Source organism: Nomascus leucogenys, chromosome 9 (assembly GCF_006542625.1).
Source record: "Nomascus leucogenys isolate Asia chromosome 9, Asia_NLE_v1, whole genome shotgun sequence".
NCBI lineage: Eukaryota > Metazoa > Chordata > Mammalia > Primates > Hylobatidae > Nomascus > Nomascus leucogenys.
Window position 1 is genome coordinate 9,509,074 of NC_044389.1, and position 24,114 is coordinate 9,533,187.

At 44.0% G+C, this 24,114-nt stretch overlaps 1 protein-coding gene across 3 annotated transcripts in view; it reads left to right on the top strand.

Moving 5' to 3' along the window:
- The first annotated feature begins 20,749 nt into the window (after positions 1 to 20,749).
- Positions 20,750 to 24,114, top strand: part of SLC7A1 (solute carrier family 7 member 1) — an 81,914-nt gene continuing 78,549 nt past the window's right edge. Inside the window, exon 1 of one of the 3 annotated variants that reach the window (XM_030818578.1) lies at positions 20,750 to 21,191. The gene's annotated coding sequence lies outside the window, so the exon portion shown is untranslated. The remainder of the gene's footprint in view (positions 21,192 to 24,114) is intronic. The other 2 variants (XM_030818575.1, XM_030818577.1) reach the window with 2 other exon arrangements.

Sequence of the window (24,114 nt, forward strand, 5' to 3'; positions counted from 1 at the left end):
TCTGCAGTTGTTGGGTAGAATGTTCTGTAAATATCTGTTAAATCAATTTGTTCTAAGGTATAGTTTAAGTTCATTGTTTCTTTGTTGACTTTCTGTCTTAATGGCCTGTCTAGTGCTATCAGTGGAGTACCAAAGTCCCCCACTATTACTGTGTTGCTGTCAATCTCTTTTCTTAGGTCTAGTAGTAATTGTTTCATAAATTTGGGAGCTCCAGTGTTAGGTGCATATGACTTTAGATTGTGATACTTTCCTGTTGGACTAGTCCTTTTATCATTACATAATGTCCTTCTTTGTCTTTTTAAACTGTTGTTGCTTTAAAGTCGGTTTTGTATGATATAAGAATATTTACTCCTGATTGCTTTTGGTGTCCATTGGCATGGAATATCTTTTTCCATCCCTCTACCTTAAGTTTATGTAAGTCCTTATGTGTTAGGTGAGTCTCCTGAAGGCAGCAGAAACTTGGTTGGTGAATTCTTATCCATTCTGACATTCTGTGTCTGTTAAGTGGAGCATTTAGGCCATTTACATTCAATGTTAGTATTGAGACGTGAGGTGCTATTCTATTTGTTGTGCTATTTGTTGCCTGAAGATCTTGTTTTTTTCATTGTGTTAATGTTATAGAGGTCCTGCGATATTTATGCTTTAAAGAGACTCTATTTTGATGTATTTTGAGGATTTGTTTCAAGATTTAGAGCTCCTTTTAGCAGTTCTTATAGTGTTGACTTCGTAGTGGCGAATTCTCTCAGCATTTGTGTGGAAAAGTCTGTATCTTTCTTTCATTTATGAAGCTTACTTTTGCTGGATACAAAATTCTTGGCTAATAATTGTTTTGTTTAAGGAGGTCCTAAAGATAGGACCCCAGTCTCTTCTGGCTTGCAGGGTTTCTGATGAGAAATCTGCTGCAAATCTGATAGATTTTCCTTTGTAGGTTACTTGATGCTTTTGCCTCACAGCTCTTAAGATTCTGACAACTGTGTGCCTAGGTGATGATCTTTTCATGATGAGTTTCCTAGGTGTTCTTTGAGCTCCTTGTATGTGGATGTCTAGGTCTCTAGCACGGCCAGGGAAGTTTTCCTCAATTATTTTTTCACAAATGTTTTCCAAACTTTTTGATATCTCTTCTTCTTTGGGAACATCAATTTTTCTTAGGTTTGGTTGTTTAACGTAATCCCAAACTTCTTGGGGGCTTTGTTCATTTTTTAAAATTCTTTTTTCTGTTTATCAGATTGTGTTAATTCAAAAGTCTTGTCTTGGAGCTCTGAAATTCTTTCTTCTACTTGTTCGATTATATTGCTGAGACTTTCCAGTGTATTTTGCATTTGTTTAAGTGTGTCTTTCATTTCCAGAAGTTGTAATTGTTTTTTGTTTATGCTATTTCTGTGGAGATTTTTCTGTCCCTACCATGTATCATTTTTTTTATTTCTTTAAGTTGGTATTCACTTTCTCTCATGCCTCCTTTAGTAGCTTAATAATTGATCTTTTGAATTCTTTTTGTGGCAATTCAGAAATTTCTTCTTTGTTTGGATCCATTGCTAGTGAGGTAGTGTGATCTTTTGGGGGTGTTAAAGAATCTTGTTTTCTCATATTACAAGAATTGTTTTTCTGGTTCCTTCTCTTTTGGGTAGACTATGACAGAGGGAAGATCTAGGGCTCAAGGGCTGTTGTTCAGATTCTACTATCCCATGGGGTGTTCCCTTGATGTAGTGTTCTCCCCGCTTCCCCTAGGGATGGGGCTTCCAGTTCAGGAAAAATTCTAAACAATGTGAAAAAAGGGAGCAAACACTCTATCCTTATACCATATGATTTTGCTTCATTACATCAAAATATTTTAGTTTATCCTTTTTAACCAAACGCATTTATACAGCCCTCAAAATGCTGCCTCCAAGTATCAGAAGCACATCAGGTAACCTGGAGAAGGATGAGGACATAATGCTTTTTGTTATTTCCTGCAGATCCAAGTTTGATCTGTTATAATTTTCCTGCAGCCTGCAGAACATCCTTTAGCACTTCTTATAGTGCAAGACTGCTGGCAACAAATTTCTCAGTTCTCCTTTTTTTGAAAATAACTTTATTTCCCTCTTAAGATATTTTTCTGGATATAGAATTCTGTGTTGATAGTTTGGAGTATTTTTTTTTTAATGCCATCCCATTGTGTTCTGGCCTCCATTGCTTCCGATGAGATTTCAGAGATCATTCTTAATGGTTTTTCCCCCAGTTTATGATGTGTCTTTTTTTTGCCCTGTGTCTGCTTTCAAAAATGTCGTTTTGGTGTTCTTCAGTTTGACTATGGCCTCTTAGATACGCTTCTCTTTCTATTTGTCCTGCTTCTGATTTGCTAAGCTTCTTGGATCTATAAGTAGATTTTTAAAATCAAATTCAAAAAAATTTTGCCGTTGTTTCTTTCTTATTTGTTGTGTGTGATTTTCAGACTGAAATAAATATATCCTTCTACAGCATAGAGTCTTGAAGTATCTCGGCTTTACAATGCTTCCCTCTTATGGGCTAGAAGGTCATTTGGCCAACTCATTTAAGCATTCAGTACTGTAGTTTTCCCTTCTACAGGAGAGGAAATTAAAATCCTCATGGGATTCCATTGATAGGTCAATGCAATGTTGTTTATAAAGGACATAGAAAGTATAAGTAAATGGTGGGCATTATTTTGTTTAAAGCATTTCTCCAAGAAGCCTTACTCAAAATGCACATATAATTAATTATCCTCTGTTAACATCCTAAGACTCATTTGTTGAATTTCCTGACAAACAGCAAAGCCCCAAATAAATGTATACAGTCTTTTGTTGGGTGTGGAGGAGTGAAGCACAGGAAAAGTTCCCAGCATGGGCCCCAGGGTTCTGGTAGAGATGGCAAAGGCAAGTGAACACAGATATTCCAACCAGTATTGATCAACATCTTGCCTCTCCTGACCTGCGGGCATGAGAACCAGTTTATTAATCCTTATTATCAAATGTGTATTGCATACAAGATAATGGGCAAAATTAGCAATTTCCATATTGTAATGTATCTGGCTGCAGCAAAACAAAAAGGTAGAACAGATGTACTGTCAGAATTAAAGTCTTCCAGTTCTCTCCACTCAATTGTCATTGGTTTCATCTGACAAATGTTTGCTTTAGGCCTCGGTTCTTTGTCTATGCATAAATTCTAGCACCAGAAAAACAACAATGTCATAACTGCAAGAGATAAACAAGGTTTCTAAATTACCTGTTCCATTCCTTTATGTTGCTTGGAATGTTAATGTCAGTCTGATAAGGCTGGCTCATTGTGAGGAAACATGTGTCTCTGTTGGTGCAGGTTGCTCCTGAGTTGTTCCCTGAGTGATTACGTGTGACAGGCAGATAGAAATCAATGCTGGAAATGAGTGGGACGGAATGATGTGTACTGGGAGGAAAGATGTGCAGATTAGGGGTAGAGTTGACATATACTAGAAGGCAGGAGATAAGGATGCATGTTAAGTGAGAGAATGAGAGCCCAGCCATAACATGAGTCTGCATGTTCATATGGATGAATGAGCCCAAGAAGATGTTGGAATGCTGCCCATGGTATCTGCCAACATCTATTGGCATATATTGTTCCTTTTAATTGGCAATGTGTCTCATGAATGGGAAGAGATTTTTGGTATGAACAGAAGGTCAGGAACCACTGCAAGCACACTTAGGTTACTATAGAGTCAATTAAGTTCTTTCTTCTTCAAGTTTTAAAATTCTATTCAGAATCAATCAGCAAATCAGCAGTTACATTGACTATTACATCAATGCTTTATGTACAGATCTTTAAAAACCTCAAGGTTTCTCACATGAGAACAGAGATAAGCAAATCAAAGCCTCCAAAGAAAGAACGTACCCACTAGGAGGAGAAATTCGTATTTTTGGTCCTTATGATAGCCAATTAAAATTTTATTCAGCCAACCTGATGGATGGTCTATGGTGAGATGATACACTGTTCAGGACGGTTAACAAATAACTCTCTCTGATCAAAACTAAAGCAGGAAGTCTAGTTAAGTCCAAAATAACCTCAGCTGGGCACGTCTCTAATCCCAGCACTTTGGGAGGCTGAGGCAGGCAGATCACTTAAGTTCAGGAGTTTGAGACCAGACTGGGCAACATGGAGAAACCCCGTCTCTACTGAAAACACAAAAATTAGCCAGGCGTGGTTGCACGTGCCTGTAATCCCAGCTACTTGGGAGGCTGAGGTAGGAGAATCACTTGAACCCAGGAGGTGGAGGTTTCAGTGAGCCGAGATGGTGCCATTGTGCTCCAGCCTGGGCGACAAAGCGAGACCCCATCTCAAAAAAAAAAAAAAGAATAAAATAGTCTCTTAAAACAGGCACAGGAATGATCCCAGCTCTGTGCCATGCTGAATGATTGAGCCTGATCTAGTGAGAACATCTGCAGAGCACAGGGATAGTCTACCTGAAGCAGAAACTGAGGAACCCTTGAGAAGAAACTCCACCTTAGGGGAAAAAGTCCAAGTCCACAGTCTGGTTCATGGCTAGCACCAAGGGGGAAGGGCATTCCTGGTGATAGCCCGGTTGCTCATATTGTGTCCTTCAGCCTAGTTCGCAGGACTCATGGGGAGACTAAGAAAATGAGAGAGAGTGAAGTATGACAAGTCTGTCCAGGCGGTGAGAGCACAGGCAGCACTGATGTGTGGTGTTGTGTGGCTGTGCAGCAGAACTGGCCATACTGGACATGAAGCTTACTTTCCCTACCTGGAGTAACACCAGAGCGTAGGACAGACATAGCTGGAGAGATGACTGGGGTTGAACTGTGGATGTGGTATAGATCCTCTTGGGCCCTCGGGGAGTATGTTGGGAGATGTTTGAATGAGTGAGGGTGTGGCATACATAGTGGATACCTGATAATTCCTTGTCTGCTCACATTTCTTTCCCTTTGGGAGTTGATTCTTCCTCTACCTCTGGATGCTTATGGAGCTGCCAATCTCCCCCAGCCCCGACAGCCCTGATAGTCCACAGAGATAAGTATGTGACCCAGGCTAACCAACAAGAGAATACCATTCTTACCAGAATCATGAGAGATGCACATACTTGGGCATAGGACCCTAGCAGAGCCAATCGGAGGCCTTTCGTGGGGCTGAAATATGGCTGCAAGGGGTCTCCATCTATGATGCAATCTGTAAAGACCATTTTTCCTACCAATGGAGAGATCTGACAGAAAATCATAAAGTCACCAGGGAAACTGTGAGATGGAGAGAATGCGACAGATTTTGAGGACCTGGCTCCAGCCACATATACACATGGCTCAAATCCTAAACATTTCAGTTACATAATGATGAAATTTCTAAATTTCTAAAATTCTTTTACACCTTGTTTAATCTTATGGATTACTTACAATTGAGTGACTCCTGACTAACATAGAGGAAAGATTATTTGTTTCTGTTTTTGACCATTTGAAACGGTGAGCATCTGTGACCTGTGGAAACACATATCTCAGAGGAAGAAGGCAGAACAAATCACCCCTTCCTCAGTCTCACACCTAATATCTCCAATTGTTCTAGGGAAATTTTTAATATGTACATAAATATTTGTCTGAAAATCCTTTTAAAAAGTGACGATGACTGGTGAATCCCACGTGTCCGGGAGTGCTTCCTTCAAGTATTCGTATCTCCCTTCTCTGGAATGGAGCCTTATAGTAGGGGAGAGGGGACCCTGATTTCCAACAGCCTGCAATGATATCAGGGCATCCAGAAATGAGGGGAATGGGGCCAGGTGCAGTGGCTCACGCCTGTAATCCTAGCACTTTGGGAGGCCGATGCGGGCAGATCACAAAGTCAGGAGTTCAAGACCAGCCTGACCAACACGGTGAAACCCCATCTCTACTAAAAGTACAAAAATTAGCCAGGCGTGGTGGTGAGCATCTGTAATCCCAGCTACTAAGGAGGCTGAGGCAGGAGAATCGCTTGAACCCTGGAGGCAGAGGTTGCAGTGAGCCGAGATCGCGCCACTGTACTCCAGCCTCGGTGACAAACTGAGACTCCATCTCCAAAAAAAAAAGAAATGAGGGGAATAGGAGATAATGAAATGGAAGCTGTCTGTCTTTTGGGGATAATGAGATTTCTGATCTGTATCCAGTTGGGGAGGAGTTGGGGAGAAGACAGTGTGGCTTTATCCTTACATCACTGTTTCATGTAGAACCTGTCATTTTCATCAGGCCATTCAGCATTCACACATCCATGCAATGTTTGAATGTCTGCTCCAGGCCGACATTCTGCATGGCACACAATGGTGGGAAGATAGGACACTGCCTTTATGGAATTTATAGCCTAGATGGGAAAGATAGACAAGCAATTAATGATGAAATGTGATATGTGTTATGAATGAGACAGTATTAATGTATTTGATTAATGTAGTTGACTGTATTAATCAACTCTTAGTGAAAAGTGAGATAATCCAAATTCAAGCTAGCTTAAATAAAAAGAGGCTACTTACTGACTGCATAATAGCCCTGGGTACAGATGTCTTCAGGTTTGGCTGGATCCAGCACACCAATGGTGTAATCCTGTCTCCCTCTGCCCCCATCTTTATGTCTCTCTGACCTCTGCTTTCTTCTACATCTGCTTCATTCTCAGGCAGCCTTTCTTGCTGGCAAAGATAGTCCCTGGCAACTCCAGAAATACATTATCCTAAGTATAATGAGATCCTGAGATCTCATAAAAAAAGAAATCCTCTCTCTCCCAGTCTCCATAGCAATCCTTCAATTATTCAGTTGGTCCATGCTCACCACTGGATCAATAATTATGCCCAGAGGTTAAAGGTTTTATTTGCAGCTGTCTGGTTTACAGGTGCAACCCAAGGCTGCACGAAGAATCAAGGAGGTGTATTCTTAAAGATTTTAGGGGCAGCCCCTAAAGATATTATGCGTATGTTATACCATGAGCTATGGGAGCACATAACAGGGCAAATGTCCTGGTGTAGGGCATCAGGAGAGGCTTATTAGAGGAAGCTGATGTGAAGATTGAGTAATAATTCTTTTTTTTTCCCTTTAGAGACAGAATCTCACTTGTTGCCCAGGCTGGAGTACAGTGTCACAATCATATTTCACTGCAGCCTCAAACTCCTGGGCTCAAGTGATCCTCTTGCCTCAGCCTCTGGAGTAGCTGGCACTACAGGCTCACTTTCCACCATGCCTGGCTCAATTCTTATATCAATAGCTAATATTTATTTAACGCTCGCTACATGCCAGGCAATGTGCAAAGCACTTCACATGTATTAACTCGCTTAATCTTCACCATGACCTCTGAAATAAAAATCAGTATTTTGTCCATTTTAGAGAAAATAAAATTGAGGCACAGAGAAGTTAAAGAACATATTCACAGCCCTATAGGTAGTAAATGAATAGGGTGTCAGGTAAGGTAAGTGGGAGGAAATAAAGATCCAGGTGAGAAATAGCATGTGGACAGACCTGGGGGAATCACTGAGGAATCATAGCCTGGACTATGGGAGGACAAGGAGCTCTGCAAATTGGAGATGTCAGCAAGCCCATTTCTCCACTGTCTTGACTGTACTTTCAGAGTATTGTTTTCAGAAACTCATATGCCCATGCAGTTTGCCAAGGACCTGGATGATAAGCTGCACTGAATTCCCGGATCATTTCTAGAAACATGGCCCAATGCTCTTATCAAAAAACATACCTTGATTAAAACTGATCTTTTGAAAAAGGCTGCCTGGTATGACCTATTATTCTCATGGTTTTAACAACATTGCAATGATTGTATTGTTGCTTGCTGCAGTTGGGTGACTCTATTTGGCAAATGCGCTAATTTTAGAGAGATCAGCCAACCTAATTTATATGCAACCTTTCCCTTGGTCCTGAATTCATTGGTACTCCAGCCACTTGGGTTTTTTTGTTTTGTTTCTTCATTTTTGTCCTATTGGAGTACTCTTCTGGGCATAGATCAAACACCAGTGGCTACACTTCTGGATGTCTTTCACTTTAATTACAGGTCACCATCCCCACCGTGAGTGCTCTGGGACCCAAAGTCTGGAATCATCCTGTAGAGAAACACGGTATGCATGCATCACTCCGCAGCGTAAGGACACAGTATCAGAAGTGCTATATTTCTATTTACAGAAGCATTTGGAGGGAAAGCATCTCCTAAAACCTGCACTGAGCAGGGTGCAGTGGCACATGTCTGTAGTTCCAGCTCTTCAGGAGGCAGAGGTGGGAAAATTGCTGAGTTCAAGAGTCTGATGCTTGTGGTCATCATTAGGGTCAAGCCCTCTGAAATCCCATTCTGTAGTATGATTGGGAAAGATGGAAGAGAAGATAACAATGTTTGAAAAAACCATATAGAGGCATTGTTGGACGCTGTTCAGGTACAGTAACAACCATCTGACTACCTTTAGCCACCATGCTGCTCTTTGAGTGAACTATGTCTTTGCTACCTAAAAAACTAAGATCTGCTTAATCTTTATTTCCTTAAAGAGACCTCAACCAAAGGCTTACCAGAATGCAGGATTTATATTAAGCATATCTAACAGCCAATATGGAACAGGCATCAACCAATCAAAACAGGTGCTGAGCTATAAGCAATGGTTCAGTTGAAATTGTGCTCACCAACTGACTCTCAGCCCTGCTGGTTGGGATCAGGTAGTCTCCATTCACCCAAGAGACAGCATCCATTATCTACTGAAAGACAACCAGATATTCCCCTGGGCAAGTGGCTCTCAGTGGAGGCTGATTTTGCCTTCCAGGGGACATTGGTGATGTCTGAAGACACTTTTGGTTGTGGTATCTGGTGGGTAGAGGCCAGGGATCCTGCTAACTATCCTACAAGTCTCAAGGCAACAACAACAAAGAATAATCTGGCCCAAATTTTCCTAGTAGTGAGGTTGGGAAACTCTCCTCTTGGTGATACCCTTAGCATGAGCAACAGCTTCCCATGCTGTGAATCACAGCAAACCTTTACAAGATAGTCTTGACGGCAGAGTCCTATCAGCTTGTCATCTTGGGGGTGGGCCATGAGTTCACAATAAGAAGCCATTTATAAATACCACTGCTCCTGTGGCTTTTTTCCACACTAAACTCTACTACTCAAACAATAAAATGGCTAGGCACCGATAAAGGTGTTCTGCTGTTGTTTTCTTATATCAGCAGAGCATGCATTAGGTGAAAATTATTTATGATAACAACAATAATGATAGGTAGCTTTTATGAAGTTATTATTATTATGTGCCAAGCACTTCTTAAGGAGCTTTCAGGCTTTATCTCAATTGTTGCAGAAGCTCATTAGATGTCCCATTTTTCTGATGAGGAAACTGAGGCCTAGAGAGTTCAGTGACCTGCTGAAAGTCACTCTGTCTCTACTATGTGTGTTCTCAGCCACTGTATTGTCCACACACCCCTGATAGCCCACTCTTGTAGGAATGTTCTGTGTCAAATGCAAACGGAAGAGACCTAATTCCAAGGCTGTGAGATTAGGGTATTTCAAGGCAGGAATGGGATGTCTAAGGAATGGGAAAACTGTTTAGAAGTCCAAAATGTCTTCATATATAATATATACATGGGTTATATTTATGCTTCATAGAGTTGAAGCTTCTGAAGTGTTCAAGTGAGCTGAAATCTCTTATACCTTTTTCTGTCTTAATGCAACAAGAAAGCCTTATCTGTGATGAGGATTTTCAGATGAAAGAACTACTGTGGTTAGGCTTGGCCCAGGATGGCACATCACTCACGTGGCACACCCTTCTAGAAATCCAAAGAAGAGGATGGCTTCTGTCAAATCAGATCCCTGCAGACATTAGCTAAACCCCACAAAACACATTGATCAGGTGAGCTACCTCCAGTGCCACTGAGAACCCTACGGTTTACAGGCAGGTGTTCCCTGGTTGAGAGAGACATGTGTTTTAGTGGAAATGGTCATGGAAGAGAGTCAGAAATCTCAGTACAGGCCTTGCTACACTTTCTTTGATTTCCTTTCTTTTCACAAGAAGGGGAGAGAAAGGAAGAGTAAGAGGATAGAAGAAAGAAGAGAGGGGAGGAGGGAGCTAGTGATTTGACGTTTCCTTTTACGCACCACCTCATCTCATCCTCACAGTGATCGGTCAAGGCTAAACATTGTTGTCCTCCTTTACGGAGCCTTTAAGAGGTTCACTAACTTGACCAAGGTCACATAGCTGGTTGATGAGGGAGTTCAGATTCACACCCATGCCTGTCCGATGCCAAAAGCTCTGCTTTTTTTCCTCTCTGCCACTCTGCTCACAGTGGGACGTCCCAGCCTTCGGGAGCTGATAGCATTGTGCTCCTATCAGTCAGAGCAAGTGGATTGCTTGTGTTGGCAGCACATCTACTGAACTGCAAATGACAGGGACGAGGATGACGTGGAGACTCTCGAAGGCTTTCCTATGTTCTGCTTTGGGCACAGGAGCCAAGAGGGAGGACAGCAATTGTAGGAAACATCTTAAAAGCAACAAATTGATAAATAAACAAATGGAAGCTTCAGCCTTACATCGTGAAAGGAGCCTGGCACTGTCAGTAAGAGGGCCTGGTTCTGCCTCTGCTGGATCCTGTGACCTTGAGGGCTGCATGGGGTGCCCCGTGTAGCTGTAAAACCAGAGGTTTGCTTGGGCCATTGTTAGTCCTGTTTCTTTCAGCTTTGACAGTCAATCTTCTGTTTAAATATGATTTCCACTATATTAGTCTGTTCAGGCTTCTGTAACAAAATACCACAGACTGGAAGGCTTAAACAACAGACACTTACTATGTCATAGTTCTGGAGAAGAGAAGTCTAAGATCAATATGCCTACAGGTTTGGTTTGTTCTGAGGCCTGTCTCCTTGACTTGCAGACAGCTGTCTTCTCATTGTGTCCTCACATGGTCTGTGTGTAAGCCTCCCTGGTCTCTGTATGTCCTAATCTCTTCTTCTTCTAAGAACACTAGTCAGATTGGATTAAGGCCCACTCTAATGACCTCATTTTAGTTTGTTTGTCTCTTTAGAGATCCCATCCCCAAATACAATCACATTCAGAGACATTGGGGATTCGGATTTCAAGACATAATTTTGAGGAGGATGCAGTGCAGCCCATGACATACCATATGTTCCAGAATGTTCTCATGTGCCTTATAAATTTAAATGTCAATGGATATAACGTTCATGTGCTAAAAAATGTAGCAAAGGTATGGGAAATTAGTTAAGCACTTGTTTCATGGCACACAAAAAACTTCCAAACACTAAAGAAACCCATGTCATTGGCCTTCAAATTGGAAAGACATCTAAACTGGAAAGGTGAGTGAGGAAGCATACTCTTGGTGATAATGATGACCAAAGCTCAGGTTAGAGGTCACCGTCGGGGCTCAAATGCTCACCTGGCAATCTGCCTCTGCCTAAATCTCCAGCTAAATAGGGGAACCTGAAGACATTTGTTGGAAAATGTGATATGAAAGGAAAAAAGCACTGAAGGGAATCAGGGCAGCTTGGGGAAAAAATAATTTGTTGGACTGCCTCACGCTTATTTTAATATAGTTAACCCTGAAACAACATGGGGCTTAGGGGTGCCAACTCCTCACACAGTGGAAAATTCCTGTGTAATCCCTCAAAACTTAACTGCTAATAGCCTACTGTTGATCAGAAGCCTTACTGATGACATAAACAGTTGGTTAACGTATATTTTGTATGTTACCTGTATTATAGATTGTATTCTTACAATAGAGTAAGCTAAAGGACAGAAAATATCATTAAGAAAACCCTAAGGAACAGAAAATATATTTACTGGTCATTAAGTGAAAGTGGATCATCATCAAGGTCATCATCCTCATTTTCATATTGAGTAGGCTGAGGAGGAGGAAGAAGAGGAGGGGTTGATCTTGCTCCCTCAGGGCTGGCAGAAGCTGAAGAAATGGAGGAGGTGGAAAGGGAGGCGGGAGAGGCAGGCACCCTGGTGTAACTTTTATATTTAAAAAAAAATCCATGTATGAGTGGACCTGCCCAGTTCAATCCTACATTGTTCAAGGGTCAACAGTATTTTTATTTTCAACTACTTACGGGGAGGATAGTCTCTTATTACCTTTTCAGAGCTTGTTACCCTGGTACCTTCTTACCTAGTGCCAATGGCCTGAAAATCTTGTCAATAGTTGGATGCCAGGCCTGAGCCCTTTCCTAACAAACCACAAGGGACAGCAGGAGTTGAGAATGGAGGCTTGGATGTTCCTTGGCTTGTATGGATTTGTTTGGGACAATGAGGCTGAAGATAAAATTTTGTTTTTTGGTAAAATTCTAATTTTTAATAACATCTATTGAGTTTATTGTAAATTTTCAATGTAGAAAATTGAGGTAAGTATACAAAAGAATTAAAACTTCCTGTTGGGACAACATTTGTATATGTTTCTGCCCTGATTATGTATGCTACAGATATGTATGAATATAATATAGGCTTATATTTGTGGATATGTACATATGAGTATGTGTATATAAAAATTGGACGTATATTACAGACAAAATATTATACCCCATTCTCATAATACAGTCTGAGTCCTTCCACAATTTTAAATACTATTTGAAAACATGATATTTAATGGCTGTTTAATATTTAATATTCCATTTTGTGAAGGTGGTAGGGAAACAAGAGCATAGGAGAGCTAGGGTGACAGCATTTTAAAATCAACTCTATCTTAAAACTAGCAAGGCACATTCCTTGTCAGTCACAACCCATGGTCATAAGATGTTTACAACTAAGGAAGCAGCCTAATAATGCCCGCAAGGACAAACTCCTATGATAACGAAATGCCCAGATGTCCTAATATCACATAACAAAATATGCTTTTAAAATAATTACAGTCATGCTTTGATGTACTTACGCACAAAAATGCCAAAGATAACTTTTTAAAAATCAGCAAATTACTAAAATTTGTCTCACTGTCGGCCCATCTGCAGGTAGACATAACTCAGCTTTTACGTAGATAAGACCCCTGTATAAGAAGAGTTTAAAACAAAGACACTTTCTGAGGATGCCCTACCCTGTAGCTGAGTAGCCTTCAATAAGCTACGTCTTCTCACTGCACTCTGTGACTTGTCTTGAATTCCTTCCTGTGCGAGATCCAATAACCCTCTCCTGGGGTTGGATCGGGACCCCTTTTTCCGGCAACAAAGGCATCTTAATGTATTTAACCAACCCTTTGCTTGTGGGTATCTGAAATTTCCTCTTTTGCTATGATAAGTGACCCCATGATAGACATACATGTATCTAAACCTTTGTGAGCATCTGTCATCATTTTCCTATAGCTGTGTGTGATGGTTAATATTAAGTGTCAACTTGGCTGGATTGAAGAACGCTTAGACAGCTGGTAAAGTATTGTTTCTGGGTGTATCTGTGAGGGTGTTGCCAGAGGAGATTAACCACCTGAGTCAGTGGACTGGGAGAGGAAGGTCCACCCTCAATCTGGGTGAGTACCATCCAATCGGCTACTACTGCAACTGGAACAAAAGCAGGCAGAAGGTGGGATAAGCTGGCTTGCTGAGTCTTCCAGCCTTCATCTTTCTCCCGTGCTGGATGCTTCCTGCCCTCGAACATAAGAATCCAGCTTCTTCAGCCTTTGGACTCTTGGACTTACGCCAGTGGTTTGCCAGGGGCTTTTGGACCTTCAGCCACGGCTTTCCTATTTTTGAAGCTTTGGGACTCAGACTGAGCCACTACTGGGTTCCTGGCTCCTCAGCTTGCAGATGACCTATTGTGGGCCTTCACCTTATAATCGTGTGAGTCAATTCTCCTTAATAAACTCTCTTTCATATGTACATATATCCTATTAGTTCTCTCCCTCTGGAGAACCCTAATACACTGTATTTTCTTACAAAGATGTACATTGTGAGAAAGTCCTCTTCTCTTGAGAGTACATTGTTTATGCTGGAGAGAAAGCACTTTCTACTATCCCACAGGCATGCATGCAGCTGGTTTCGAAGGTCTCCTCAAAATTTTGGCAGGATTAAATTTTATTCTGTACTAAATGATCGTAGTCAAATCCTCTAAGCCCAACAGCTGCACTTTTAAAAATCCAAGTGTCTGTCGGATGTTGCTGTCTGTCTTTTCTGCAATCCTTTGGGGGCACTCTTTTCTCAAGGTGCTTCTAATTCTTCCTCTCTGAAACAGGGTAGAATGTTTCTAGCATGGGAAAGCTGTGTGAATCAGGACTCTTGGACATAAGTGACAGAAACCCAAGATGAAGTGGTGTCAGCAGAAAACGGGGGTGGTGGCTAGTGAGCACTGGAACAGGGATCGAGGGCTACTAACTCTCACTTTGCGGCTCCTCTTTGATTTCTCTGTCTGTGTCCACTTTATTCTCTCAGACTGGCTTATTCCCCGGGGCCAGAACCGAGGAGGCTGGCAGCACCTGTCTGATGTCTGCCCAGCTCTGTCCACAGAGAGCAAAGAGACTTCTCCTTATTCCAGTTCCGAAAGTCCTTGGCAAGGAAGCCTTTTGTCCACCCTGAGGGCCCTCCCTACAGCCAGGGGATGGTCAGCCAGGAGCTTTCTACCCCCAACAAAATTTCCATGCTGGGGAGATGGGATTTTTTGAGATGGAAGTTCCTCTTGAAGTCACACTAACTAGTAGGGAAATTCAAGAGCAGAATTTCCCAGAAGAGAAAGAAGTACTGGCTCCAGGAGAATGGATGGGAGCTTAATGGCCCCCTGAAGAACACAGTGATAGTTGTGTTCCTTACCTCCCCACCTGGACCCCTAGAAAGCTGGGATGGTGAAGTTTTACCACTAAATCCTTGCAGGGCTAACTACAGACCGCTCTTCCCTGCAAAGACTTGTTTATTGTGAAGGCCAAAGAATATCCCTGTATGGAAGAAAAAGAAAGCATTTAGCATTTCATGTGACCCCACAAATCAGTCTAGTGTCATGCATGATAACCATGTTCACTGGGCATTTGCTATGGGACAGACGTGGCACTAAATGCTTTATGTGAATATTGTCATTTATACATCATAGGAACTGTTAGCTCTGTCTTACAAAGGAGCAAACTGAACCTTGGAGAAAGGTAAAGTAATTGCCTAAGTATATGTGGCTCAGAAACTGCAGGGCCAGGATTTGAACTCATATTCTCCAACTCCAGAGCCCACATGCATAACGTATCCAATACACTGCCTTAAAACACTCCAGAAAATGGAGGGCTCCATTTGCTTAATCTTCTTAAATAATAACTATTTTTGATTGGGCACTTTCTATACATAGATCAGTATCAGGTACTTTACATACATATATACATACATTTATTTAATAGAGTTTTTAAGAGCAGTTTTAGGTTTACAAAAATATTAAGCAGAAGGTACATAAAGTTTCCATATACCCCCCTCATCACAGCCCTCCCCCACCAGTTTCTCCTGTTATATGAACATCTTGATTAGTGAGGTGCATTCATTACAATTGATGAGTCAATAATGATACATTATTTTTTATTTTTATCTTTTTTTGAGACGGAGTTTTGCTCTTGTCACCCAGGCTGGAGTGCAATGGCACAACCTCGGCTCACTGCAACCTCCACCTCCTGGGTTCAAGCGATTCTCCTGCTTCAGCCTGCCGAGTAGCTGGGATTACAGGTGCCCGCCACCATGCCTGGTTAATTTTTGTATTTTTAGTGCAGACGGGATTTCGCCATGTTGGCCAGGCTAGTCTTGAACTCCTGACCTCAGGTGATCAGCCTTTTGGCTTCCCAAAGTGCTGGGATTACAGGCGTGAGCCAGCGCACCTGGCCAATACTGATACATTATTATTAGCTAAATTTCATAGTTTACATTACAGTTTATTCTTTGTATTGTATGTCCTATGGGTTTTGACAAATGCTGGATGACATGTGTCCACCATTGCAGTATCATACAGAAGTTATACAGTCCTAAAAATCCCCTGTGCCCCACCTGTTCATCCTTCCCCTCACAAGTCCCTGGCAATTACTGATCTTTTTACTGTCTCCACTGTTTTGCCTTTTCCAGAACATCATATAGTTGAAATCATATAGTATGTAGCTTTTTCAGATTGGCTCATTTCACTTAGAAACATGTATGTTTCCTCCATGGCTTGATACATTGTATGGATGTACCACAGTTTGTTCATTTACCTATTGAAGGACAGTTTGATTTCTTCCAAGTTTTGGCAATTATGAACAAAACTGCTATAAATATGGCTGCACAGGTTTTTGTGTGAATATATATTTTCAATGCATTTGGGTAAATACCAAGGAGCCTGACTGCTAGATAGTATGGTGAGCTATGTTTAGTTTTGTAAAAAACTGTCACATTGTCTTCCAAAGTGGCTGTACTGTTTCGCATCCTCACTGGCAATGAATGAGAGTTTCTGTTGTGCCACATCCTCCCCCGCATTTGATGCTGACAATGTTTTGGATTTTAGCTATTCAATAGTTGTGTAGTAGTATCTCTTTGCTCTAATCTGCAATTTCTCCAGTAGTATACGATGTTAAATATTTTTCCATATGCTTATTTGTTATATGTGTATTGTCTTTGATGAGGAGTCTATTCAGATCTTTTGTCTATTTTTATTTATTTATTTATTTATTTATTTATTTATTTATTTTTGGGACAGCATTTCACTGTTGTCGCCCAGGCTACAGTGCAATGGCGTGATCTCGGCTCACTGCAACCTCCACCTCCCAGGTTCAAGTGATTCTCCTGTCTCAGCCTCCCAAGTAGCTGGGATTACAGGTGCCTGTCATCATGCACGGCTAATTTTTTGTATTTTTATTAAAGACAGGGTTTCACCATGTTGGCCAGGTTGGTCTCAAACTCCTGACCTCAGGTGATCCACCTGTATGGGCCTCCCAAAGTGCTGGGATTCCAGGCGTGAGCCACCGCACCCTGCTGTGTTTTTAAAGTGAGGTGTTTTCTTATTACTCAGTTTTAAGAGTCCTTCGTGTATTTTGGATACCAGTCCTTTATCAGATGTGCATTTTGCAAAGATTTTCTCCCAGCCTGTGGCTTGTCTTTTCATTGTCTTAACATTGTCTTTGCAGAGCAGAAGGTTTTAATTTTAATGAAGGCCGACTTATCAATCATTTCTTTCATAGATAATGCTTTTGCTGCTGTAGCTAAAAAGTCATTGGTAGATTTCCTCCTATGTTATCTTCGAAGCGTTTTATAGGTTTGTGTTTTACATTTAGGCCTATGATCTGTTTTGAGTTAATTGCTGTGTAAGATGTTAAAGTCTGTGTCTAGATTCATTTTTTGCATGTGGCTGTCCAGTTGTTCCAGGACCATTTGTTGAGAAGACTGTCTTGTCTCCATTGACTTGTCTTTGCCACCCTGGATCAGCTATTTGTGTGGGTCTAGGCTACTGTTTGGGTTTGGATGTTTGTGCCCTTCACACCTCATGTTGAAATTTGATCCCCAATGTTGAAGGTGAAACCTAATGGGAGGTGTTTTGTTCATGAGTGTGGATCCTTCATGAAATGTCCTTCCTGGGGGTAGGTGGGATGGGGAGATGAATTTTCACTCTATTAGATCACTCCAGAGCTGGTTATTTAAAGGAGCCTGGCCCTTCTTTCCTCTCCCGTTTGCTTATACTCTTGCCATGTGATCTCTGCAAACACGCACACTCCCTTTCAACTTTTGCCATGAGTGGAAGCAGCCTGAGGCCCTCTCCACATGCAGATGCCCAATCTTGAACTTTCCAGCCATTAGAATTGTGAGCCAAATAAACCATTTTTTCTTTATAAATTACCCAGACTCGAGTATTCCATTATAGCAATACAAAACAAACTGTCTATTTCTGAGCTTTATATTCTGTTCATCTTTATACACATTTTTCATCCTTACCATGAAGTTCGTATGTATCCAGCAGGTAGTAAAATTCTTATTTTGAAAATGGGGAAACTGAGACACAGAGTGAACAGGGCCACTCTCCCCAGGCCAGCAGCTGGTTAGAATTGAAACCCACATCTGTCTGGCTCTGATTCTGTGCACTTTCCTTGCCCCCAAGGTGCTGAATGGTGCTAGAAAGAGACTTAGTATGTCAACGTTAACCTTAGATGTTGCTCTCTAGGGCCTAAATTGTAGCATCTCCTTTTCTTAATGGTTGCCGGAATCTTGGGCAGCTGCTCTTTGATTGTAATCAAGGTTGCCTGTCACTCTCGGTTTCTCTGAACCTGTAATGTGAGTCTTGACCTGCCTAAAAACTGGCTTTGCTTAAAACATGTAGCCCTCTTTATCAGCATCCTCTAATTTTTTGCTGAGATCTTGTGCATAACTATTTTTTCCCTGGTTCACACTGAATCCTTTTTGTTGAGAAGTCACTTGCTCATGGGGCTTGTCTTATTGTCTTTTTAAAGGCAGGACCTTGCTGAGTGGGATTGCTAAACAGAGCACAGTGCTAAAAATCTCCTGGGTTAAATTTCATCCATACTCCCATCAGGGCCTGGAGCACTTGCTCTCAGAATTTACAAACATTAACTTCATGTTGGCACTCTGTGTTGCCCAAGGAGAGCATCTCTACAATCTACGAAATTCTATTTTACTGCTAGAAGTCAGCAAAGAGAAAAAGAAAGACAGATAGGCAGAAAGAGAAAATTCCACAGTCATATTTCAAACACCAAGGCATAGATTTTTTTCCTAAGAATATAAGATTTACAAGCTCCAAACAGGAGTGAAATAGTTTGCAGAAGCTCTCAAGGCAAATGAACTGGAAGAGTTCAGATTCAAATCCTGATCTGGTGCCAAGGGCAAAGCAGGTGGTCTTTAATCCTACCAGGCTTCTCTCTTGTGAGAAGGGGACATGCTTACTGTAGCCTCAGCAGGCAGAGTAGGCTGCGTGGGATCTGGGAGATCTCCTTCTGTGAGTGGAGCGCATCATTTCACCACTATGCAATTGAACTAAGATATATTGTTTTATTTATTTTTTATTTATTTTTATTTTTATTTTTGAGACGGAGTCTCACTCTGTCACCAGGCTGGGGTGTAGTGGTGTGATCTTGGCTCACTGCAACCTCCACCTCCTGGGTTCAAGCGATTCTCCTGCCTCAGCCTCCCGAGTAGTTGGGACTACAGGTGTGCGCCACCATGCCCAGATCATTTTTGTATTTTCAGTAGAGACAGAGTTTCACCATGTTGGCCAGGATGGTGTCAATCTGCTGACCTCATGATCTGGCCGCCTTGCCCTCCCAAAGTGTTGGGATTACAGGCGTGAGCCACCGTGACAGGCCAGATTCGTTGCTTTAAAACAAAGCATATATAGTGGCTTACTAAGATGTCAAGCACTGTTCAAAGCACATTACAAAGCTGGGCAGTATATTTCCAGCTACTGGGGAGGCTAAAGTGAGGGGATCGCTTGAGCCTAGGAGTACAAGTCTGCAGTGAGCTATGATGTTGCCACTGCACTCCAACTTGGTGACAGAGTGAGACCCAGTCTCTAAAACAAAGACAAAAATGCATTTTACAACTGCTAAGCCATCTGCATGTGTTCATTAAAACTCTTTCTGGGGACGGGCATGGTGGCTCATCCCTGTAGTCTCAGATGCTAGGGGAGGTTGAGGCAAAATGATCGCTAGACAGCTGGTATTTGAGGCCAGCCTATGCAACATATCAAAAACCCGTGTCTATATATAGAAAAAATATTAACTAGGTGTGATGACACGAGCCTGTAGTTCCATCTACTTGGGATGCTGAGGCAGGAGGATAGCTTGAGCCTAGGAATTTGAAGTTACAGTGAGCTATGATTGTACCACTGCATTCTGGCCTGGGTGACAGAGTGAGACCCCTGTCTCTAAAAAACAAACAAATGACGACAGCAACAACAACAAAACACTTTTTCTGAAGCTAGCACCATGCAGTTATGTACTTTATAACTTGCTAGTCTAATTCCAAGGTAATAGTTCAGCAGCTGACATTTGAGAAGCACCTGTAGAAAGGATTCAAAGACCACGGACACCGTCCACTGTTTTTCTGTTTTCCTACAAGATAGAAGAAGGATGGCAGTATTAATTTATGCCCTGCTTACCTATCCCAAGTCCCAGATCACTGGATCTTTAAAGATTATGATTCTCGCTTGACTTTTGGTACAAAAGGAGACAAGGAGGGAGCTTAAAAGGTGAGCACGGTGTGATTCAGGACTGAAGTTTCTGCCACTTCCTGGGGGTAAGTGCAAAAGTGAGCCGTTGTGACTAGCCGTTTGTGCATTTGCCACTGCCAAGGGGGCACAGGTAGATTCAAGCTTTGGGGCTCTTCTGACAACTGGCAAGGATAAGGTATTAGCAAGGGCAAGGGAATAGCAATAAAATAATCCAATAACAAAGACATGAAGATTTATAATAATTTTTAGGCCGGTGCAGTGTTTCAGGCCTGTAATGCTAGGGCGCTTTGGGAGGCCCAGGCGAGAGGATCGCTTGAGGCCAGGATTTCGAGGTTAAGGTGAACTGCGCTCCAGCCCGGGCAACACAGTAACACTCTGTCTCTAAAAAGAAAAGAAAACAATTTAAACCCTTTAAGTGCATACCAAATCTTTTATTTTGGAGAAGGAAAACTGGTCTCGAGTTCCGTGTGAGCTCCCTGGGGCCCGCCGGGAGGGGTTTGGCACGGCCGGACCTGCGGCACTAGTTCTGGCCCGGGCGCTGTGGGATCTGCAGGGGACCACAGGATGCTGTGGCGCGGTGCTCTCAGATTGGCGGAGAAACGGCCACACGCCTACGGAGCTACTGCGAAGGCGAGCGAAGGCGCAGCCCGCCCCCGCGCCCGCCGCGGGAACCCCAGGTTGGGGCGCTGGGCGCGCGAAGACTCAGCCGCCCCGCCCACCAAGGGCGCGTTGGTCCCCGGCCTCAGCCTCTGGGCTGGCAGCCGCCGCCGCGCCGCGCTCCCATTGGTGCCCGGCGATGACGCGGCCGAGCGGGCCAGGGCTGCCTGGTCCGGGGGCGGGCGCGGGGCGCCGGGCGCGGAGTGCGAGGGGCGGGGGCCGGGCGCACTGCTGATGAAACCTGGCGCCGGGACCCGCCAGCCCTCGGCGCCCATTCAGTCCGCGCAGGCAGGTGTGAGCAGCGGGTCAACTACCTGGCGGGCGCGCGCGGCCTCGGGCTCCCGCTAACCGCAGCCTCCACTCCGCTCCCCGCGCGCCGCGCCCCCGCCCCGCCCTGCCCCGCCCGGTCTCCCCGGCCGAGGGTCCGTTGGTCCTTGAGCGCGTCCGACAGTCTGTCCGTCCGCGATCCTGCCGTAGCCCCGCCGCCGCCGGCTCGGTGAGTGCCCGGCCCCGCCAACGCAGGGGGCAGCTCCTTGGGCCCGGGTCATCACGGAGGGGGCCCCGGCGCCGCGTGGGGCCGCGGGACAGCGGCGCGGGAGTGGCGAGGGCCCCGGCGCCGGGAACGCTGCCATCCTCCGGGAAGGGCCAGGACCAGGGCCGGGCGGGCCCCGGGGTGGGCGCGCGGGGCTGGTGCCCATGCGGCTGTCGCCTCCACGGAGTCCATTTTGGCTCCCTGAAACCGCGGCGTGGTGCATGATGCAACACCAAGTGAGTAAGCGTGGGCGACCTGGCGATGCCTGCTCCGCGCGCCTGTCCGGGGACCCGCGCGCCGCTACGCACGGGGTGGTCGGGGTGCGTAGGCGGGCGGCGGGCGGCGGGCACGGGGGCCAGCCTGGGAGGCATCCGGAGCCCGCTGGCGGCGAGGAGACCTTCCCTTACATGGCGCGGTGCAGAGCACCCCGCCCCGCCACGAGGTCCGGGGATGTGTCATCAGTCGCGGGTGGGGTCCCTGCCCGGCCGCCCGGAGGGTGGTCCCGCGGCAGGTGGCCGGCCCGGGGACTCTGCTGCCGTCCCCGCCCGGTGGTCGCCCTGACCTAGAGCGCCTGGCCCTCCGCTTGTCCCTAGAACCTGGGACGCGCCGCCTGCACCTCTCGTCTGGGTCCCCAAGATTGCTTCGAGGAAGTCTCCCCTAGGTGGGATTCTTTGTGACCCAGTGTGGCCTGAAAAGGCCGGGTTCCTCAAGCCCTCCACGTGGTTTGGAATGAGAGGAAGTTCTTCCGCCTTTAGCAAGACACCATATTCTCAGGGTGTTCCTTTCTGCATATTAGAAAACTTCCCAGGCATGGGCTGGTCAGAGTCATTCTAAAACCTGCGCGTACACAGAGCGGCGCCTGCACTGTAGCACTACAGCAGCCTGCTGGTTCAGCTCCTGACCCTTTCCAGGGGATGGGGGAACCAGACAGCAGTTGTGTTTGACTTGTGTGACTAGGATAGTCAGACATATGCCTTCAGGAAAAAAAAAAATAAATAACCTACATTTCCCAATACTCACGTCATCACCGCCATGCCCTCATGTGTTGGGTTTTAGTCCAGACATAGTTACCAGATGGTTGAGATTTCAATCCCAGGTGTATCTCCCTAAAAAATGTGCCTTTTATCTTACTTACGTTCGACTAGTAGAATTGTGTATGTCGGCCTCTGGCCGAATGCCCTAATTGTATTTAATTCGAATTATAGTTTATCTGGGATTTTTCCTAACATTTCTTGTCCTTTATGTTTGGTTCAGATAATAGGAAACCATGATGCATTTATTCCTCTGGTATTTTTAGTTGGTCTCAGTGGAAATTATCATGATTTTTATATGAACACACCCTCCTGTTATTAAAACAAAAAGTCTTATTTAAGTCACACGAACAGAATAGAAACTTAGGGGAAAGGTCAACAATAGATTAAAATGGATTTAAAAATAGGTTTAGCATATTACGATCATGTTTAATTATTATAAAGGTAAAATTCATAGGATGTCAAAGGAGTTTTGAGTAAAGAGGACAGGGCTTAATAAGTAGATCAGAAATGTACTCCCATGTCTGGGTCTGGATCCTAGAGCCACGTGCTCCTGTGCATGTGATTACCAGCTTTAGGTGAGAAAAAAAAAAAAAAAAAAAGGCTTGAAAGACAAGATTGTTGACTTCAGGGAGTTTCAATTTTCTGTTTGGTAGAAGAACTCATTCTTTGATGGAATGAAATACATGTTGATTGATTATTCTGGTATGTAGTTTATTTTAACCAAAGTCCATACAAATAGGTAATTATGTTGGAGGGCTCAGAATTATGTCCAATTAAATTAATCCTTTCTCATTATCAACCATGTATTTGGAGGGATTGCTATTAATCCTAGGGACAGATTTGAAATGTGAATAAGTGCATCCTTGTTATGGAGAAAAATATTGTTTCCCTCTAACCTTGGAGATACTTGAGTCTCGGAGTTATCTCTTCCAGAGGCATCTTCAGAGATGCCTATCACTCCACCTGCCTCTTGGTCCTCACTCCAAGCAAGACCTTCCGATGGAATGTGGTGTTTTTCTGTATAGTTGGCCCCTGCAGACCTGGATAGATTTTAAAGGCAGATCCAATAGGATTGGCCGGTGGATTCATGGAAGGATGAGAAAGGTCAAATATGACTCCAAGCACATCAGAGTTGCTGTATTAATGAGATGGGAAGGCTGAGCAAAGAACTTGTTGGATGGAAGAGGGACTTTTTGAAAGTCACAACTGACCTTTTTAGAACTCTCATCCCCAGGGTCAGGGCTGGAAGACGTATCTTCTTGGGGCCCCTCTCAGGTGCCTGCCTGTGTGTTGCAGCCACCCGTCCAGGCTGCTGGCCTCCTTCGCCTTCACCTAGCTTTACTAGCTCCTCTCGCCAAATCTGGGGGGTCTCTTCAGCCTCTGTCTCCTTGCTGCCCCTGGCCTCCGTTTGCTCCCCTGCGGCCTTCTAGTGGGCCGCCTGGCGGTGGGCTTGTCCTGTGGGATAGGGACCCTCCAAACGTGGGGTTCAAAGGTCCTAGGGTATTCCTGGATCTTCAGGACATCTGCCTATCCTCAGGTTTCCCAGGCCTTGGGTGGGGAGGCATCAGATCCCTGGCCAACCTGCTATCCACCCCAGGGTTTAGACCTCCCTTCCAGTGAGGGAACAGAGTAGTAGCTTCATTTGTGGCAGATTATCTGCCTTGTGATAAACTTTCGTGGCCTCCCTTTTTGTTTTGCCATAATCTGCCTCCTCCCCCACTCCCATGATCTGTCAATCCAGGCTTAGTACATTTGCCAAATGGAATTACCAGAAGGATGGGCATCAAACTGGGGAAATTATTTGGTGGCTTGCTAGCCGTGTTCATTTCTCTCCCGAGGCATTCGTTCAGATG